The sequence below is a fragment of the Chiloscyllium punctatum genome, chromosome 24 (assembly GCF_047496795.1).
Source record: "Chiloscyllium punctatum isolate Juve2018m chromosome 24, sChiPun1.3, whole genome shotgun sequence".
NCBI lineage: Eukaryota > Metazoa > Chordata > Chondrichthyes > Orectolobiformes > Hemiscylliidae > Chiloscyllium > Chiloscyllium punctatum.
The window spans coordinates 15,579,826-15,599,746 of NC_092762.1; the positions used below are offsets into that span (position 1 = coordinate 15,579,826).

The following is a 19,921-nucleotide window of genomic DNA, read 5'->3' on the forward strand; positions in this document are numbered from 1 at the left end:
TTGGGTAAAACACAGAAATACTCAGTTTACAACCCTTCCATAAGATCATATCGCAGCCGTTACGCTGCAGGGAAAGTCGTCCCAGCTTATTCCACCTCGCCCTACGGTCCAAACATTGACGAAATCATTGTCTATATATTGTCATCAATTTCACGTGTCTTTTTTAACGTTTTCAAGATGTCAATTACGCTGGACAACAACGAGCGATTGGAAACAGAAAGGTGAAACGGAGAATGGCTTCAACTTTCAGTGCTGGATGCCACTGCGCCGCAGGGCGGCCACCGCGGCTGGTTTCTGTAGTGTAGTGGTTATCACGTTCGCCTAATACGCGAAAGGTCCCCAGTTCGAAACTGGGCAGAAACTGCTTTGTTCGTCAACTGCAGCCTTTTACATGGACAAGAACGGAGCTTTCTTGCTTGCTTTCCCATCTGCAAACCTGCCTTCGAATTTGCTTGAAAGAATCTGCTCTCGTCGTGAAATGTAAGGCAACTCCATTTAATTACTGTGTAAAGCATTATAAAGTATTTCTCCAACCTGGTTCTGATGCATATGCCATTCTGTTTGAGAGTGTCCTTGCCGCGTTCTGATCCTTCCACGAAAAGCAGTACCACATTTGCATTCCTTGCGCAGGCGGCCCGGTTCAAAGGCAGGGAAGAAGCTGCTGCGCTGGTGTCACAGCGCACCACGGATTCCTGAACTTGTCTGTCTGTCAAATGTACCCCAAAGTCGTCTCTGAAAGGCCTCATTTGGAAGCTGTCTGTCGTTATTCAACGCGCGAGAGTTGGTACCAGATTCCTGAATCATATTTTGGGGCAGTTCGCACGTTAGTGGCTCATTCAATCAGCAACAGCAATGAAATAATTTACACTCTCAGAGGAACCTTTGAACTTGTGCTTTCATAGCGCCGCTAATATTAAGGTGCGCCCCGAAATCTAAGCCATGTTGGAACTGAAACGGAGGAATCGACAGAGAGGCTACAGAATGACATCGCATCCATTTGGTTTTCTTTAAATCACTGACGAGCAGGAAAATGTAAAAGGGGAGAGCGAGTGGGGAAGTGAGGCGGTTGCAGCTCTGGTAAAAGTCCTTCTTTGTGATTCACTCCGCAAACAGAGACTTGAAGGTGACTCAGAGGCGTGTGAGCTCTTCACATCGAGATCAAAAAGCACTCAAGGGCAGTTAGCACCTCTTCCGGAGTGGGGGTGGGGTGAGGTAATTACCTTTTGATTTCTGTTACTATGTTCAGAAACTGCCTTTTCGATTGACTTGAACAGAAACTGCATTTCCAATAAGCACCATGGAAGTTAGCTAAATTTATTGAATCGCTTCTCGTCGATTCCCGCACAGGTTTCCGACTCAGTTGGTATCCACGAGGCTCATGTCCAGGAGTGAACATCTCTGCAGCAAATTGCACGGTTAAAGTAAAAGGCACGGAAAGTGGCGTCTCGAACCGGCCCCGAGGTCACAGCATGCTCACAATGTGATCTGTCGTTCTCGGATTGTAATGCGACCTCCGGTTTTAGGGTGGAAAACATTCTTTTAACCCTTCTTCTGCAAAACAGACACAGTGACTGAATAAATGCTGCACGGTTTGATGTGGAACACTGCCTGCTCAGCTTTGTGCATTTTCCCTGTAGTCAGGTGTGTTTCGTGTTCCGTGTAAACGTGAAAGTCGTCCTGTTTCGAGCAATGTGTGAAATCATTTAGCAAAGCAAGAATCGAAATTGTAGTAATGTCTAGCAGCTCATGGTTATTTGACCGAAGTGTCCAAGTGTCTCTGCTGTCATGATCGCGTTCGCCTCCCGCTCGGAAAATCGCAAACACCTCTGCTGTTCCAGGCAATTTGTGCTTTTACTGGAACCGAATGGAGACTATTATTTCATCGCTGTTGTGAAACAAAGTCCTGCGGTGACTCGACTCGTCGTTATTTGGTTTTCTGTCCAATGGGAAAATCGTTCCAATGAATTTCGGTGTCATATGTTATTGAATTTCTCCCATTTCCTTCATTTCCGTCCTGGAGACATCAGAAGGAAAAAGTAATCTAATCGAGACTGTGATTGGTGAAATTCACTTTTTATGGCCCGTTCTTATGATGTTCTTTCTATCTCTCTTTTCAGCATTGTCTGGAAAGTGGTGGTGCACTAACGCTGCAGTATGTTTGAAAGAGTAGTTTGGAATTGCCCTGTTGTTAGTTGTGAGATTACTTTATGACTCATGCCCTCGGACTGTGACACATTTAGCATTCATGCATCTCTCTGTCTGAAAATGCATTCGGCATGCCAGTTTTGTTTGTGTTCCGTGAAAAATGCTTTCTGTTTTGCGATTCGCTCAGCACATTACGAGTTAACAGGGTTTCTGAGGTAACTTCGAGCAGCAAAACTCCTCAATTGAGGTCTGGGAAAATTTCACGGAGTATGGTCAGTCGGGGCAAAATTAAGGAAGTCGTTCGTTTCTGCAGTGTTTCACAATACTACCTTTCCCGTGAGCAGTCGAACAGACTAAACGATTGTGCCACAGACTGCGATGGAAAACTCCGCTAAAAAGTAATCCTTTAAAGCCAGTGTTAGCAACAAGACGTTATGGGGGTACACGGCGTGGAAACAGATATTTAGGTGTATCTCATCCATGCTCACCACATAACCAAAATTAAACAAGTCCCGTTCCCCAGCATTTGGCCCCAATCCCTCTAAACCCATCCTGTCCAGAAACTCATGCGATTACCTTTGCAATTTTCTGAGTGTAATAGCCTCCTCCACTTCCTCTGGGAGCTCATTCCATACACGCACAACCTTCTGTGTGGGAAATGTGCCTCAGGTCGTTTGTCAATTTCAGCCCACTCACCTTAAACCTATGCTCTCGAGTTTTCAACTCACCCCAATTTGGGTAAAACACAGAAATACTCAGTTTACAACCCTTCCATAAGATCATATCGCAGCCGTTACGCTGCAGGGAAAGTCGTCCCAGCTTATTCCACCTCGCCCTACGGTCCAAACATTGACGAAATCATTGTCTATATATTGTCATCAATTTCACGTGTCTTTTTTAACGTTTTCAAGATGTCAATTACGCTGGACAACAACGAGCGATTGGAAACAGAAAGGTGAAACGGAGAATGGCTTCAACTTTCAGTGCTGGATGCCACTGCGCCGCAGGGCGGCGACCGCAGTTGGTTTCTGTAGTGTTGTGGTTATCACGCTCGCCTAACACGCGAAAAGTCCCCAGTTCGAAGCTGGGCAGAAACTGCTTTGTTCGTCAACTGCAGCCTTTCACATGGACAAGAACGGAACTTTCTTGCTTGCTTTCCCATCTGCATACATGCCTTCGAATTTGCTTGAAAGAATCTGCTCTCGTCGTGAAATGTAAGGCAACTCCATTTAATTACTGTGTAAAGCATTATAAAGTTTTTCTCCAACCTGGTTCTGATGCATATGACATTCTAATTGAGAGTGTCCTTGCCGCGTTATGATCCTTCCACGAATAGCAGTACCGCATTTGCATTCCTTGCGCAGGCGGCCCGGTTCAAAGGCAGGGAAGAAGCTGCTGCGCTGGTGTCACAGCGCACCACGGATTCCTGAACTTGTCTGTCTGTCAAATGTACCCCAAAGTCGTCTCTGAAAGGCCTCATTTGGAAGCTGTCTGTCGTTATTCAACGCGCGAGAGTCGGTACCAGATTCCTGAATCATATTTTGGGGCAGTTCGCACGTTAGTGGCTCATTCAATCAGCAACAGCAATGAAATAATTTACACTCTCAGAGGAACCTTTGAACTTGTGCTTTCATAGCGCCGCTAATATTAAGGTGCGCCCCGAGATCTAAGCCATGTTGGAAATGAAACGGATGAATCGACAGAGAGGCTACAGAATGACATCGCATCCATTTGGTTTTCTTTAAATCACTGACGAGCAGGAAAATGTAAAAGGGGAGAGCGAGTGGGGAAGTGAGGCGGTTGCAGCTCTGGTAAAAGTCCTTCTTTGTGATTCACTCCGCAAACAGAGACTTGAAGGTGACTCAGAGGCGTGTGAGCTCTTCACATCGAGATCAAAAAGCACTCAAGGGCAGTTAGCACCTCTTCCGGAGTGGGGGTGGGGTGAGGTAATTACCTTTTGATTTCTGTTACTATGTTCAGAAACTGCCTTTTCGATTGACTTGAACAGAAACTGCATTTCCAATAAGCACCATGGAAGTCAGCTAAATTTATTGAATCGCTTCTCGTCGATTCCCGCACAGGTTTCCGACTCAGTTGGTATCCACGTGGCTCATGTCCAGGAGTGAACATCTCTGCAGCAAATTGCACGGTTAAAGTAAAAGGCACGGAAAGTGGCGTCTCGAACGGGCCCCGAGGTCACAGCATGCTCACAATGTGATCTGTCGTTCTCGGATTGCAATGCGACCTCCGGTTTTAGGGTGGAAAACATTCTTTTAACCCTTCTTCTGCAAAACAGACACAGTGACTGAATAAATGCTGCACGGTTTGATGTGGAACACGGCCTGCTCAGCTTTGTGCATTTTCCCTGTAGTCAGGTGTGTTTCGTGTTCCGTGTAAACGTGAAAGTCGTCCTGTTTCGAGCAATGTGTGAAATCATTTAGCAAAGCAAGAATCGAAATTGTAGTAATGTCTAGCAGCTCATGGTTATTTGACCGAAGTGTCCAAGTGTCTCTGCTGTCATGATCGCGTTCGCCTCCCGCGCGGAAAATCGCAAACACCTCTGCTGTTCCAGGCAATTTGTGCTTTTACTGGAACCGAATGGAGACTATTATTTCATCGCTGTTGTGAAACAAAGTCCTGCGGTGACTCGACTCGTCGTTATTTGGTTTTCTGTCCAATCGGAAAATCGTTCCAATGAATTTCGGTGTCATATGTTATTGAATTTCTCCCATTTCCTTTATTTCCGTCCTGGAGACATCAGAAGGAAAAGGTAATCTAATCGAGACTGTGATTGGTGAAATTCACTTTTTATGGCCCGTTCTTATGATGTTCTTTCTATCTCTCTTTTCAGCATTGTCTGGAAAGTGGTGGTGCACTAACGCTGCAGTATGTTTGAAAGAGTAGTTTGGAATTGCCCTGTTGTTAGTTGTGAGATTACTTTATGACTCATGCCCTCGGACTGTGTCACATTTAGCATTCATGCATCTCTCTGTCTGAAAATGCATTCGGCATGCCAGTTTTGTTTGTGTTCCGTGAAAAATGCTTTCTGTTTTGCGATTCGCTCAGCACATTACGAGTTAACAGGGTTTCTGAGGTAACTTCGAGCAGCAAAACTCCTCAATTGAGGTCTGGGAAAATTTCACGGAGTATGGTCAGTCGGGGCAAAATTAAGGAAGTCGTTCGTTTCTGCAGTGTTTCACAATACTACCTTTCCCGTGAGCAGTCGAACAGACTAAACGATTGTGCCACAGACTGCGATGGAAAACTCCGCTAAAAAGTAATCCTTTAAAGCCAGTGTTAGCAACAAGACGTTATGGGGGTACACGGCGTGGAAACAGATATTTAGGTGTATCTCATCCATGCTCACCACATAACCAAAATTAAACAAGTCCCGTTCCCCAGCATTTGGCCCCAATCCCTCTAAACCCATCCTGTCCAGAAACTCATCCGATTACCTTTGCAATTTTCTGAGTGTAATAGCCTCCTCCACTTCCTCTGGGAGCTCATTCCATACACGCACAACCTTCTGTGTGGGAAATGTGCCTCAGGTCGTTTGTCAATTTCAGCCCACTCACCTTAAACCTATGCTCTCGAGTTTTCAACTCACCCCAATTTGGGTAAAACACAGAAATACTCAGTTTACAACCCTTCCATAAGATCATATCGCAGCCGTTACGCTGCAGGGAAAGTCGTCCCAGCTTATTCCACCTCGCCCTACGGTCCAAACATTGACGAAATCATTGTCTATATATTGTCATCAATTTCACGTGTCTTTTTTAACGTTTTCAAGATGTCAATTACGCTGGACAACAACGAGCGATTGGAAACAGAAAGGTGAAACGGAGAATGGCTTCAACTTTCAGTGCTGGATGCCACTGCGCCGCAGGGCGGCGACCGCAGCTGGTTTCTGTAGTGTTGTGGTTATCCCGCTCGCCTAACACGCGAAAGGTCCCCAGTTCGAAGCTGGGCCGAAACTGCTTTGTTCGTCAACTGCAGCCTTTTACATGGGCAAGAACGGAGCTTTCTTGCTTGCTTTCCCATCTGCAAACATGCCTTCGAATTTGCTTGAAAGAATCTGCTCTCGTCGTGAAATGTAAGGCAACTCCATTTAATTACTGTGTAAAGCATTATAAAGTTTTTCTCCAACCTGGTTCTGATGCATATGCCATTCTGTTTGAGAGTGTCCTTGCCGCGTTCTGATCCTTCCACGAATAGCAGTACCGCATTTGCATTCCTTGCGCAGGCGGCCCGGTTCAAAGGCAGGGAAGAAGCTGCTGCGCTGGTGTCACAGCGCACCACGGATTCCTGAACTTGTCTGTCTGTCAAATGTACCCCAAAGTCGTCTCTGAAAGGCCTCATTTGGAAGCTGTCTGTCGTTATTCAACGCGCGAGAGTTGGTACCAGATTCCTGAATCATATTTTGGGGCAGTTCGCACGTTAGTGGCTCATTCAATCAGCAACAGCAATGAAATAATTTACACTCTCAGAGGAACCTTTGAACTTGTGCTTTCATAGCGCCGCTAATATTAAGGTGCGCCCCGAGATCTAAGCCATGTTGGAACTGAAACGGAGGAATCGACAGAGAGGCTACAGAATGACATCGCATCCATTTGGTTTTCTTTAAATCACTGACGAGCAGGAAAATGTAAAAGGGGAGAGCGAGTGGGGAAGTGAGGCGGTTGCAGCTCTGGTAAAAGTCCTTCTTTGTGATTCACTCCGCAAACAGAGACTTGAAGGTGACTCAGAGGCGTGTGAGCTCTTCACATCGAGATCAAAAAGCACTCAAGGGCAGTTAGCACCTCTTCCGGAGTGGGGGTGGGGTGAGGTAATTACCTTTTGATTTCTGTTACTATGTTCAGAAACTGCCTTTTCGATTGACTTGAACAGAAACTGCATTTCCAATAAGCACCATGGAAGTTAGCTAAATTTATTGAATCGCTTCTCGTCGATTCCCGCACAGGTTTCCGACTCAGTTGGTATCCACGTGGCTCATGTCCAGGAGTGAACATCTCTGCAGCAAATTGCACGGTTAAAGTAAAAGGCACGGAAAGTGGCGTCTCGAACGGGCCCCGAGGTCACAGCATGCTCACAATGTGATCTGTCGTTCTCGGATTGCAATGCGACCTCCGGTTTTAGGGTGGAAAACATTCTTTTAACCCTTCTTCTGCAAAACAGACACAGTGACTGAATAAATGCTGCACGGTTTGATGTGGAACACGGCCTGCTCAGCTTTGTTCATTTTCCCTGTAGTCAGGTGTGTTTCGTGTTCCGTGTAAACGTGAAAGTCGTCCTGTTTCGAGCAATGTGTGAAATCATTTAGCAAAGCAAGAATCGAAATTGTAGTAATGTCTAGCAGCTCATGGTTATTTGACCGAAGTGTCCAAGTGTCTCTGCTGTCATGATCGCGTTCGCCTCCCGCGCGGAAAATCGCAAACAGCTCTGCTGTTCCAGGCAATTTGTGCTTTTACTGGAACCGAATGGAGACTATTATTTCATCGCTGTTGTGAAACAAAGTCCTGCGGTGACTCGACTCGTCGTTATTTGGTTTTCTGTCCAATGGGAAAATCGTTCCAATGAATTTCGGTGTCATATGTTATTGAATTTCTCCCATTTCCTTCATTTCCGTCCTGGAGACATCAGAAGGAAAAGGTAATCTAATCGAGACTGTGATTGGTGAAATTCACTTTTTATGGCCCGTTCTTATGATGTTCTTTCTATCTCTCTTTTCAGCATTGTCTGGAAAGTGGTGGTGCACTAACGCTGCAGTATGTTTGAAAGAGTAGTTTGGAATTGCCCTGTTGTTAGTTGTGAGATTACTTTATGACTCATGCCCTCGGACTGTGACACATTTAGCATTCATGCATCTCTCTGTCTGAAAATGCATTCGGCATGCCAGTTTTGTTTGTGTTCCGTGAAAAATGCTTTCTGTTTTGCGATTCGCTCAGCACATTACGAGTTAACAGGGTTTCTGAGGTAACTTCGAGCAGCAAAACTCCTCAATTGAGGTCTGGGAAAATTTCACGGAGTATGGTCAGTCGGGGCAAAATTAAGGAAGTCGTTCGTTTCTGCAGTGTTTCACAATACTACCTTTCCCGTGAGCAGTCGAACAGACTAAACGATTGTGCCACAGACTGCGATGGAAAACTCCGCTAAAAAGTAATCCTTTAAAGCCAGTGTTAGCAACAAGACGTTATGGGGGTACACGGCGTGGAAACAGATATTTAGGTGTATCTCATCCATGCTCACCACATAACCAAAATTAAACAAGTCCCGTTCCCCAGCATTTGGCCCCAATCCCTCTAAACCCATCCTGTCCAGAAACTCATCCGATTACCTTTGCAATTTTCTGAGTGTAATAGCCTCCTCCACTTCCTCTGGGAGCTCATTCCATACACGCACAACCTTCTGTGTGGGAAATGTGCCTCAGGTCCTTTGTCAATTTCAGCCCACTCACCTTAAACCTATGCTCTCGAGTTTTCAACTCACCCCAATTTGGGTAAAACACAGAAATACTCAGTTTACAACCCTTCCATAAGATCATATCGCAGCCGTTACGCTGCAGGGAAAGTCGTCCCAGCTTATTCCACCTCGCCCTACGGTCCAAACATTGACGAAATCATTGTCTATATATTGTCATCAATTTCACGTGTCTTTTTTAACGTTTTCAAGATGTCAATTACGCTGGACAACAACGAGCGATTGGAAACAGAAAGGTGAAACGGAGAATGGCTTCAACTTTCAGTGCTGGATGCCACTGCGCCGCAGGGCGGCGACCGCGGCTGGTTTCTGTAGTGTAGTGGTTATCACGTTCGCCTAATACGCGAAAGGTCCCCAGTTCGAAACTGGGCAGAAACTGCTTTGTTCGTCAACTGCAGCCTTTTACATGGACAAGAACGGAGCTTTCTTGCTTGCTTTCCCATCTGCAAACCTGCCTTCGAATTTGCTTGAAAGAATCTGCTCTCGTCGTGAAATGTAAGGCAACTCCATTTAATTACTGTGTAAAGCATTATAAAGTATTTCTCCAACCTGGTTCTGATGCATATGCCATTCTGTTTGAGAGTGTCCTTGCCGCGTTCTGATCCTTCCACGAAAAGCAGTACCACATTTGCATTCCTTGCGCAGGCGGCCCGGTTCAAAGGCAGGGAAGAAGCTGCTGCGCTGGTGTCACAGCGCACCACGGATTCCTGAACTTGTCTGTCTGTCAAATGTACCCCAAAGTCGTCTCTGAAAGGCCTCATTTGGAAGCTGTCTGTCGTTATTCAACGCGCGAGAGTTGGTACCAGATTCCTGAATCATATTTTGGGGCAGTTCGCACGTTAGTGGCTCATTCAATCAGCAACAGCAATGAAATAATTTACACTCTCAGAGGAACCTTTGAACTTGTGCTTTCATAGCGCCGCTAATATTAAGGTGCGCCCCGAAATCTAAGCCATGTTGGAACTGAAACGGAGGAATCAACAGAGAGGCTACAGAATGACATCGCATCCATTTGGTTTTCTTTAAATCACTGACGAGCAGGAAAATGTAAAAGGGGAGAGCGAGTGGGGAAGTGAGGCGGTTGCAGCTCTGGTAAAAGTCCTTCTTTGTGATTCACTCCGCAAACAGAGACTTGAAGGTGACTCAGAGGCGTGTGAGCTCTTCACATCGAGATCAAAAAGCACTCAAGGGCAGTTAGCACCTCTTCCGGAGTGGGGGTGGGGTGAGGTAATTACCTTTTGATTTCTGTTACTATGTTCAGAAACTGCCTTTTCGATTGACTTGAACAGAAACTGCATTTCCAATAAGCACCATGGAAGTTAGCTAAATTTATTGAATCGCTTCTCGTCGATTCCCGCACAGGTTTCCGACTCAGTTGGTATCCACGTGGCTCATGTCCAGGAGTGAACATCTCTGCAGCAAATTGCACGGTTAAAGTAAAAGGCACGGAAAGTGGCGTCTCGAACCGGCCCCGAGGTCACAGCATGCTCACAATGTGATCTGTCGTTCTCGGATTGTAATGCGACCTCCGGTTTTAGGGTGGAAAACATTCTTTTAACCCTTCTTCTGCAAAACAGACACAGTGACTGAATAAATGCTGCACGGTTTGATGTGGAACACTGCCTGCTCAGCTTTGTGCATTTTCCCTGTAGTCAGGTGTGTTTCGTGTTCCGTGTAAACGTGAAAGTCGTCCTGTTTCGAGCAATGTGTGAAATCATTTAGCAAAGCAAGAGTCGAAATTGTAGTAATGTCTAGCAGCTCATGGTTATTTGACCGAAGTGTCCAAGTGTCTCTGCTGTCATGATCGCGTTCGCCTCCCGCTCGGAAAATCGCAAACACCTCTGCTGTTCCAGGCAATTTGTGCTTTTACTGGAACCGAATGGAGACTATTATTTCATCGCTGTTGTGAAACAAAGTCCTGCGGTGACTCGACTCGTCGTTATTTGGTTTTCTGTCCAATGGGAAAATCGTTCCAATGAATTTCGGTGTCATATGTTATTGAATTTCTCCCATTTCCTTCATTTCCGTCCTGGAGACATCAGAAGGAAAAAGTAATCTAATCGAGACTGTGATTGGTGAAATTCACTTTTTATGGCCCGTTCTTATGATGTTCTTTCTATCTCTCTTTTCAGCATTGTCTGGAAAGTGGTGGTGCACTAACGCTGCAGTATGTTTGAAAGAGTAGTTTGGAATTGCCCTGTTGTTAGTTGTGAGATTACTTTATGACTCATGCCCTCGGACTGTGACACATTTAGCATTCATGCATCTCTCTGTCTGAAAATGCATTCGGCATGCCAGTTTTGTTTGTGTTCCGTGAAAAATGCTTTCTGTTTTGCGATTCGCTCAGCACATTACGAGTTAACAGGGTTTCTGAGGTAACTTCGAGCAGCAAAACTCCTCAATTGAGGTCTGGGAAAATTTCACGGAGTATGGTCAGTCGGGGCAAAATTAAGGAAGTCGTTCGTTTCTGCAGTGTTTCACAATACTACCTTTCCCGTGAGCAGTCGAACAGACTAAACGATTGTGCCACAGACTGCAATGGAAACCTCCGCTAAAAAGTAATCCTTTAAAGCCAGTGTTAGCAACAAGACGTTATGGGGGTACACGGCGTGGAAACAGATATTTAGGTGTATCTCATCCATGCTCACCACATAACCAAAATTAAACAAGTCCCGTTCCCCAGGATTTGGCCCCAATCCCTCTAAACCCATCCTGTCCAGAAACTCATCCGATTACCTTTGCAATTTTCTGAGTGTAATAGCCTCCTCCACTTCCTCTGGGAGCTCATTCCATACACGCACAACCTTCTGTGTGGGAAATGTGCCTCAGGTCGTTTGTCAATTTCAGCCCACTCACCTTAAACCGATGCTCTCGAGTTTTCAACTCACCCCAATTTGGGTAAAACACAGAAATACTCAGTTTACAACCCTTCCATAAGATCATATCGCAGCCGTTACGCTGCAGGGAAAGTCGTCCCAGCTTATTCCACCTCGCCCTACGGTCCAAATTTTGACGAAATCATTGTCTATATATTGTCATCAATTTCACGTGTCAATTACGCTGGACAACAACGAGCGATTGGAAACAGAAAGGTGAAACGGAGAATGGCTTCAACTTTCAGTGCTGGATGTCACTGCGCCGCAGGGCGACGACAGCGGCTGGTTTCTGTAGTATAGTGGTCATCACGTTCGCCTAACACGCGAAAAGTCCCCAGTTCGAAACTGGGCAGGAACTGCTGTGCTCGTCAACTGCAGCCTTTTACATGGACAAGAACGGAGCTTTCTTGCTTGCTTTCCCATCTGCAAACTTGCCTTCGAATTTGCTTGAAAGAATCTGCTCTCGTCGTGAAATGTAAGGCAACTCCATTTAATTACTGTGTAAAGCATTATAAAGTTTTTCTCCAACCTGGTTCTGATGCATATGCCATTCTGTTTGAGAGTGTCCTTGCCGCGTTCTGATCCTTCCACGAAAAGCAGTACCGCATTGGCATTCCTTGCGCAGGCGGCCCGGTTCAAAGGCAGGGAAGAAGCTGCTGCGCTGGTGTCACAGCGCACCACGGATTCCTGAACTTGTCTGTCTGTCAAATGTACCCCAAAGTCGTCTCTGAAAGGCCTCATTTGGAAGCTGTCTGTCGTTATTCAACGCGCGAGAGTTGGTACCAGATTCCTGAATCATATTTTGGGGCAGTTCGCACGTTAGTGGCTCATTCAATCAGCAACAGCAATGAAATAATTTACACTCTCAGAGGAACCTTTGAACTTGTGCTTTCATAGCGCCGCTAATATTAAGGTGCGCCCCGAGATCTAAGCCATGTTGGAACTGAAACGGAGAAATCGACAGAGAGGCTACAGAATGACATCGCATCCATTTGGTTTTCCCTAAATCACTGACGAGCAGGAAAATGTAAACGGGGTGAGCGAGTGGGGAAGTGAGGCGGTTGCAGCTCTGGTAAAAGTCCTTCTTTGTGATTCACTCCGCAAACAGAGACTTGAAGGTGACTCAGAGGCGTGTGAGCTCTTCACATCGAGATCAAAAAGCACTCAAGGGCAGTTAGCACCTCTTCCGGAGTGGGGGTGGGGTGAGGTAATTACCTTTTGACTTCTGTTACTATGTTCAGAAACTGCCTTTTCGATTGACTTGAACAGAAACTGCATTTCCAATAAGCACCATGGAAGTTAACAAAATTTATTGAATCGCTTCTCGTCGATTCCCGCACAGGTTTCCGACTCAGTTGGTATCCACGTGGCTCATGTCCAGGAGTGAACATCTCTGCAGCAAATTGCACGGTTAAAGTAAAAGGCACGGAAAGTGGCATCTCGAACCGGCCCCGAGGTCAGAGCATGCTCACAATGTGATCTGTCGTTCTCGGATTGTAATGCGACCTCCGGTTTTAGGGTGGAGAACATTCTTTGGGACCCTTCTTCTGCAAAACAGACACAGTGACTGAATAAATGCTGCACGGTTTGATGTGGAACACGGCCTGCTCAGCTTTGTGCATTTTCCCTGTAGTCAGGTGTGTTTCGTGTTCCGTGTAAACGTGAAAGTCGTCCTGTTTCGAGCAATGTGTGAAATCATTTAGCAAAGCAAGAATCGAAATTGTAGTAATGTCGAGCAGCTCATGGTTATTTGACCGAAGTGTCCAAGTGTCTCTGCTGTCATGATCGCGTTCGCCTCCCGCGCGGAAAATCGCAAACACCTCTGCTGTTCCAGGCAATTTGTGCTTTTACTGGAACCGAATGGAGACTATTATTTCATCGCTGTTGTGAAACAAAGTCCTACGGTGACTCGACTCGTCGTTATTTGGTTTTCTGTCCAATGGGAAAATCGTTCCAATGAATTTGGGTGTCATATGTTATTGAATTTCTCCCATTTCCGTCCTGGAGTCATCAGAAGGAAAAGGTAATCTAATCGGGACTGTTCTTGGTGAAATTCACTTTTTATGGCCCGTTCTTATGATGTTCTTTCTATCTCTCTTTTCAGCATTGTCTGGAAAGTTGGTGGTGCACTAACGCTGCAGTATGTTTGAAAGAGTAGTTTGGAATTGCCCTGTTGTTAGTTGTGAGATTACTTTATGACTCATGCCCTCGGACTGTGTCACATTTAGCATTCATGCATCTCTCTGTCTGAAAATGCATTCGGCATGCCAGTTTTGTTTGTGTTCCGTGTTAAATGCTTTCTGTTTTGCGATTCGCTCAGCACATTACGAGTTAACAGGGTTTCTGAGGTAACTTCGAGCAGCAAAACTCCTCAATTGAGATCTGGGAAAATTTCACGGAGTATGGTCAGTCGGGGCAAAATTAAGGAAGTCGTTCGTTTCTGCAGTGTTTCACAATACTACGTTTCCCGTGAGAAGTCGAACAGACTAAACGATTGTGCCACAGACTGCGATGGAAAACTCCGCTAAAAAGTAATCCTTTAAAGCCAGTGTTAGCAACAAGACGTTATGGGGGTACACGGCGTGGAAACAGATATTTAGGTGTATCTCATCCATGCTCACCACATAACCAAAATTAAACAAGTCCCGTTCCCCAGCATTTGGCCCCAATCCCTCTAAACCCATCCTGTCCAGAAACTCATCCGATTACCTTTGCAATTTTCTGAGTGTAATAGCCTCCTCCACTTCCTCTGGGAGCTCATTCCATACACGCACAACCTTCTGTGTGGGAAATGTGCCTCAGGTCCTTTGTCAATTTCAGCCCACTCACCTTAAACCTATGCTCTCGAGTTTTCAACTCACCCCAATTTGGGTAAAACACAGAAATACTCAGTTTACAACCCTTCCATAAGATCATATCGCAGCCGTTACGCTGCAGGGAAAGTCGTCCCAGCTTATTCCACCTCGCCCTACGGTCCAAACATTGACGAAATCATTGTCTATATATTGTCATCAATTTCACGTGTCTTTTTTAACGTTTTCAAGATGTCAATTACGCTGGACAACAACGAGCGATTGGAAACAGAAAGGTGAAACGGAGAATGGCTTCAACTTTCAGTGCTGGATGCCACTGCGCCGCAGGGCGGCCACCGCGGCTGGTTTCTGTAGTGTAGTGGTTATCACGTTCGCCTAATACGCGAAAGGTCCCCAGTTCGAAACTGGGCAGAAACTGCTTTGTTCGTCAACTGCAGCCTTTTACATGGACAAGAACGGAGCTTTCTTGCTTGCTTTCCCATCTGCAAACCTGCCTTCGAATTTGCTTGAAAGAATCTGCTCTCGTCGTGAAATGTAAGGCAACTCCATTTAATTACTGTGTAAAGCATTATAAAGTATTTCTCCAACCTGGTTCTGATGCATATGCCATTCTGTTTGAGAGTGTCCTTGCCGCGTTCTGATCCTTCCACGAAAAGCAGTACCACATTTGCATTCCTTGCGCAGGCGGCCCGGTTCAAAGGCAGGGAAGAAGCTGCTGCGCTGGTGTCACAGCGCACCACGGATTCCTGAACTTGTCTGTCTGTCAAATGTACCCCAAAGTCGTCTCTGAAAGGCCTCATTTGGAAGCTGTCTGTCGTTATTCAACGCGCGAGAGTTGGTACCAGATTCCTGAATCATATTTTGGGGCAGTTCGCACGTTAGTGGCTCATTCAATCAGCAACAGCAATGAAATAATTTACACTCTCAGAGGAACCTTTGAACTTGTGCTTTCATAGCGCCGCTAATATTAAGGTGCGCCCCGAAATCTAAGCCATGTTGGAACTGAAACGGAGGAATCGACAGAGAGGCTACAGAATGACATCGCATCCATTTGGTTTTCTTTAAATCACTGACGAGCAGGAAAATGTAAAAGGGGAGAGCGAGTGGGGAAGTGAGGCGGTTGCAGCTCTGGTAAAAGTCCTTCTTTGTGATTCACTCCGCAAACAGAGACTTGAAGGTGACTCAGAGGCGTGTGAGCTCTTCACATCGAGATCAAAAAGCACTCAAGGGCAGTTAGCACCTCTTCCGGAGTGGGGGTGGGGTGAGGTAATTACCTTTTGATTTCTGTTACTATGTTCAGAAACTGCCTTTTCGATTGACTTGAACAGAAACTGCATTTCCAATAAGCACCATGGAAGTTAGCTAAATTTATTGAATCGCTTCTCGTCGATTCCCGCACAGGTTTCCGACTCAGTTGGTATCCACGTGGCTCATGTCCAGGAGTGAACATCTCTGCAGCAAATTGCACGGTTAAAGTAAAAGGCACGGAAAGTGGCGTCTCGAACCGGCCCCGAGGTCACAGCATGCTCACAATGTGATCTGTCGTTCTCGGATTGTAATGCGACCTCCGGTTTTAGGGTGGAAAACATTCTTTTAACCCTTCTTCTGCAAAACAGACACAGTGACTGAATAAATGCTGCACGGTTTGATGTGGAACACTGCCTGCTCAGCTTTGTGCATTTTCCCTGTAGTCAGGTGTGTTTCGTGTTCCGTGTAAACGTGAAAGTCGTCCTGTTTCGAGCAATGTGTGAAATCATTTAGCAAAGCAAGAATCGAAATTGTAGTAATGTCTAGCAGCTCATGGTTATTTGACCGAAGTGTCCAAGTGTCTCTGCTGTCATGATCGCGTTCGCCTCCCGCTCGGAAAATCGCAAACACCTCTGCTGTTCCAGGCAATTTGTGCTTTTACTGGAACCGAATGGAGACTATTATTTCATCGCTGTTGTGAAACAAAGTCCTGCGGTGACTCGACTCGTCGTTATTTGGTTTTCTGTCCAATGGGAAAATCGTTCCAATGAATTTCGGTGTCATATGTTATTGAATTTCTCCCATTTCCTTCATTTCCGTCCTGGAGACATCAGAAGGAAAAAGTAATCTAATCGAGACTGTGATTGGTGAAATTCACTTTTTATGGCCCGTTCTTATGATGTTCTTTCTATCTCTCTTTTCAGCATTGTCTGGAAAGTGGTGGTGCACTAACGCTGCAGTATGTTTGAAAGAGTAGTTTGGAATTGCCCTGTTGTTAGTTGTGAGATTACTTTATGACTCATGCCCTCGGACTGTGACACATTTAGCATTCATGCATCTCTCTGTCTGAAAATGCATTCGGCATGCCAGTTTTGTTTGTGTTCCGTGAAAAATGCTTTCTGTTTTGCGATTCGCTCAGCACATTACGAGTTAACAGGGTTTCTGAGGTAACTTCGAGCAGCAAAACTCCTCAATTGAGGTCTGGGAAAATTTCACGGAGTATGGTCAGTCGGGGCAAAATTAAGGAAGTCGTTCGTTTCTGCAGTGTTTCACAATACTACCTTTCCCGTGAGCAGTCGAACAGACTAAACGATTGTGCCACAGACTGCGATGGAAAACTCCGCTAAAAAGTAATCCTTTAAAGCCAGTGTTAGCAACAAGACGTTATGGGGGTACACGGCGTGGAAACAGATATTTAGGTGTATCTCATCCATGCTCACCACATAACCAAAATTAAACAAGTCCCGTTCCCCAGCATTTGGCCCCAATCCCTCTAAACCCATCCTGTCCAGAAACTCATGCGATTACCTTTGCAATTTTCTGAGTGTAATAGCCTCCTCCACTTCCTCTGGGAGCTCATTCCATACACGCACAACCTTCTGTGTGGGAAATGTGCCTCAGGTCGTTTGTCAATTTCAGCCCACTCACCTTAAACCTATGCTCTCGAGTTTTCAACTCACCCCAATTTGGGTAAAACACAGAAATACTCAGTTTACAACCCTTCCATAAGATCATATCGCAGCCGTTACGCTGCAGGGAAAGTCGTCCCAGCTTATTCCACCTCGCCCTACGGTCCAAACATTGACGAAATCATTGTCTATATATTGTCATCAATTTCACGTGTCAATTACGCTGGACAACAACGAGCGATTGGAAACAGAAAGGTGAAACGGAGAATGGCTTCAACTTTCAGTGCTGGATGTCACTGCGCCGCAGTGCGACGACAGCGGCTGGTTTCTGTAGTGTAGTGGTCATCACGTTCGCCTAACACGCGAAAAGTCCCCAGTTCGAAACTGGGCAGGAACTGCTGTGCTCGTCAACTGCAGCCTTTTACATGGACAAGAACGGAGCTTTCTTGCTTGCTTTCCCATCTGCAAACTTGCCTTCGAATTTGCTTGAAAGAATCTGCTCTCGTAGTGAAATGTAAGGCAACTCCATTTAATTACTGTGTAAAGCATTATAAAGTTTTTCTCCAACCTGGTTCTGATGCATATGCCATTCTGTTTGAGAGTGTCCTTGCCGCGTTCTGATCCTTCCACGAAAAGCAGTACCGCATTGGCATTCCTTGCGCAGGCGGCCCGGTTCAAAGGCAGGGAAGAAGCTGCTGCGCTGGTGTCACAGCGCACCACGGATTCCTGAACTTGTCTGTCTGTCAAATGTACCCCAAAGTCGTCTCTGAAAGGCCTCATTTGGAAGCTGTCTGTCGTTATTCAACGCGCGAGAGTTGGTACCAGATTCCTGAATCATATTTTGGGGCAGTTCGCACGTTAGTGGCTCATTCAATCAGCAACAGCAATGAAATAATTTACACTCTCAGAGGAACCTTTGAACTTGTGCTTTCATAGCGCCGCTAATATTAAGGTGCGCCCCGAGATCTAAGCCATGTTGGAACTGAAACGGAGAAATCGACAGAGAGGGTACAGAATGACATCGCATCCATTTGGTTTTCCTTAAATCACTGACGAGCAGGAAAATGTAAACGGGGTGAGCGAGTGGGGAAGTGAGGCGGTTGCAGCTCTGGTAAAAGTCCTTCTTTGTGATTCACTCCGCAAACAGAGACTTGAAGGTGACTCAGAGGCGTGTGAGCTCTTCACATCGAGATCAAAAAGCACTCAAGGGCAGTTAGCACCTCTTCCGGAGTGGGGGTGGGGTGAGGTAATTACCTTTTGACTTCTGTTACTATGTTCAGAAACTGCCTTTTCGATTGACTTGAACAGAAACTGCATTTCCAATAAGCACCATGGAAGTTAACAAAATTTATTGAATCGCTTCTCGTCGATTCCCGCACAGGTTTCCGACTCAGTTGGTATCCACGTGGCTCATGTCCAGGAGTGAACATCTCTGCAGCAAATTGCACGGTTAAAGTAAAAGGCACGGAAAGTGGCATCTCGAACCGGCCCCGAGGTCAGAGCATGCTCACAATGTGATCTGTCGTTCTCGGATTGTAATGCGACCTCCGGTTTTAGGGTGGAGAACATTCTTTGGGACCCTTCTTCTGCAAAACAGACACAGTGACTGAATAAATGCTGCACGGTTTGATGTGGAACACGGCCTGCTCAGCTTTGTGCATTTTCCCTGTAGTCAGGTGTGTTTCGTGTTCCGTGTAAACGTGAAAGTCGTCCTGTTTCGAGCAATGTGTGAAATCATTTAGCAAAGCAAGAATCGAAATTGTAGTAATGTCTAGCAGCTCATGGTTATTTGACCGAAGTGTCCAAGTGTCTCTGCTGTCATGATCGCGTTCGCCTCCCGCGCGGAAAATCGCAAACACCTCTGCTGTTCCAGGCAATTTGTGCTTTTACTGGAACCGAATGGAGACTATTATTTCATCGCTGTTGTGAAACAAAGTCCTACGGTGACTCGACTCGTCGTTATTTGGTTTTCTGTCCAATGGGAAAATCGTTCCAATGAATTTGGGTGTCATATGTTATTGAATTTCTCCCATTTCCGTCCTGGAGTCATCAGAAGGAAAAGGTAATCTAATCGGGACTGTTCTTGGTGAAATTCACTTTTTATGGCCCGTTCTTATGATGTTCTTTCTATCTCTCTTTTCAGCATTGTCTGGAAAGTTGGTGGTGCACTAACGCTGCAGTATGTTTGAAAGAGTAGTTTGGAATTGCCCTGTTGTTAGTTGTGAGATTACTTTATGACTCATGCCCTCGGACTGTGTCACATTTAGCATTCATGCATCTCTCTGTCTGAAAATGCATTCGGCATGCCAGTTTTGTTTGTGTTCCGTGTTAAATGCTTTCTGTTTTGCGATTCGCTCAGCACATTACGAGTTAACAGGGTTTCTGAGGTAGCTTCGAGCAGCAAAACTCCTCAATTGAGGTCTGGGAAAATTTCACGGAGTATGGTCAGTCGGGGCAAAATTAAGGAAGTCGTTCGTTTCTGCAGTGTTTCACAATACTACGTTTCCCGTGAGAAGTCGAACAGACTAAACGATTGTGCCACAGACTGCGATGGAAAACTCCGCTAAAAAGTAATCCTTTAAAGCCAGTGTTAGCAACAAGACGTTATGGGGGTACACGGCGTGGAAACAGATATTTAGGTGTATCTCATCCATGCTCACCACATAACCAAAATTAAACAAGTCCCGTTCCCCAGCATTTGGCCCCAATCCCTCTAAACCCATCCTGTCCAGAA

At 45.7% G+C, this 19,921-nt stretch overlaps 3 non-coding genes across 3 annotated transcripts; all 3 read left to right on the forward strand.

The window, feature by feature from the left end:
* The first annotated feature begins 290 nt into the window (after window positions 1–290).
* Window positions 291–363, forward strand: trnai-aau (transfer RNA isoleucine (anticodon AAU)). Its single transcript has one exon. It is a non-coding gene; the product is annotated as a tRNA-Ile (tRNA).
* An 8,564-nt stretch (window positions 364–8,927) lies between these two features.
* Window positions 8,928–9,000, forward strand: trnai-aau (transfer RNA isoleucine (anticodon AAU)). Its single transcript has one exon. It is a non-coding gene; the product is annotated as a tRNA-Ile (tRNA).
* A 5,655-nt stretch (window positions 9,001–14,655) lies between these two features.
* Window positions 14,656–14,728, forward strand: trnai-aau (transfer RNA isoleucine (anticodon AAU)). Its single transcript has one exon. It is a non-coding gene; the product is annotated as a tRNA-Ile (tRNA).
* Window positions 14,729–19,921: the final 5,193 nt, after the last annotated feature.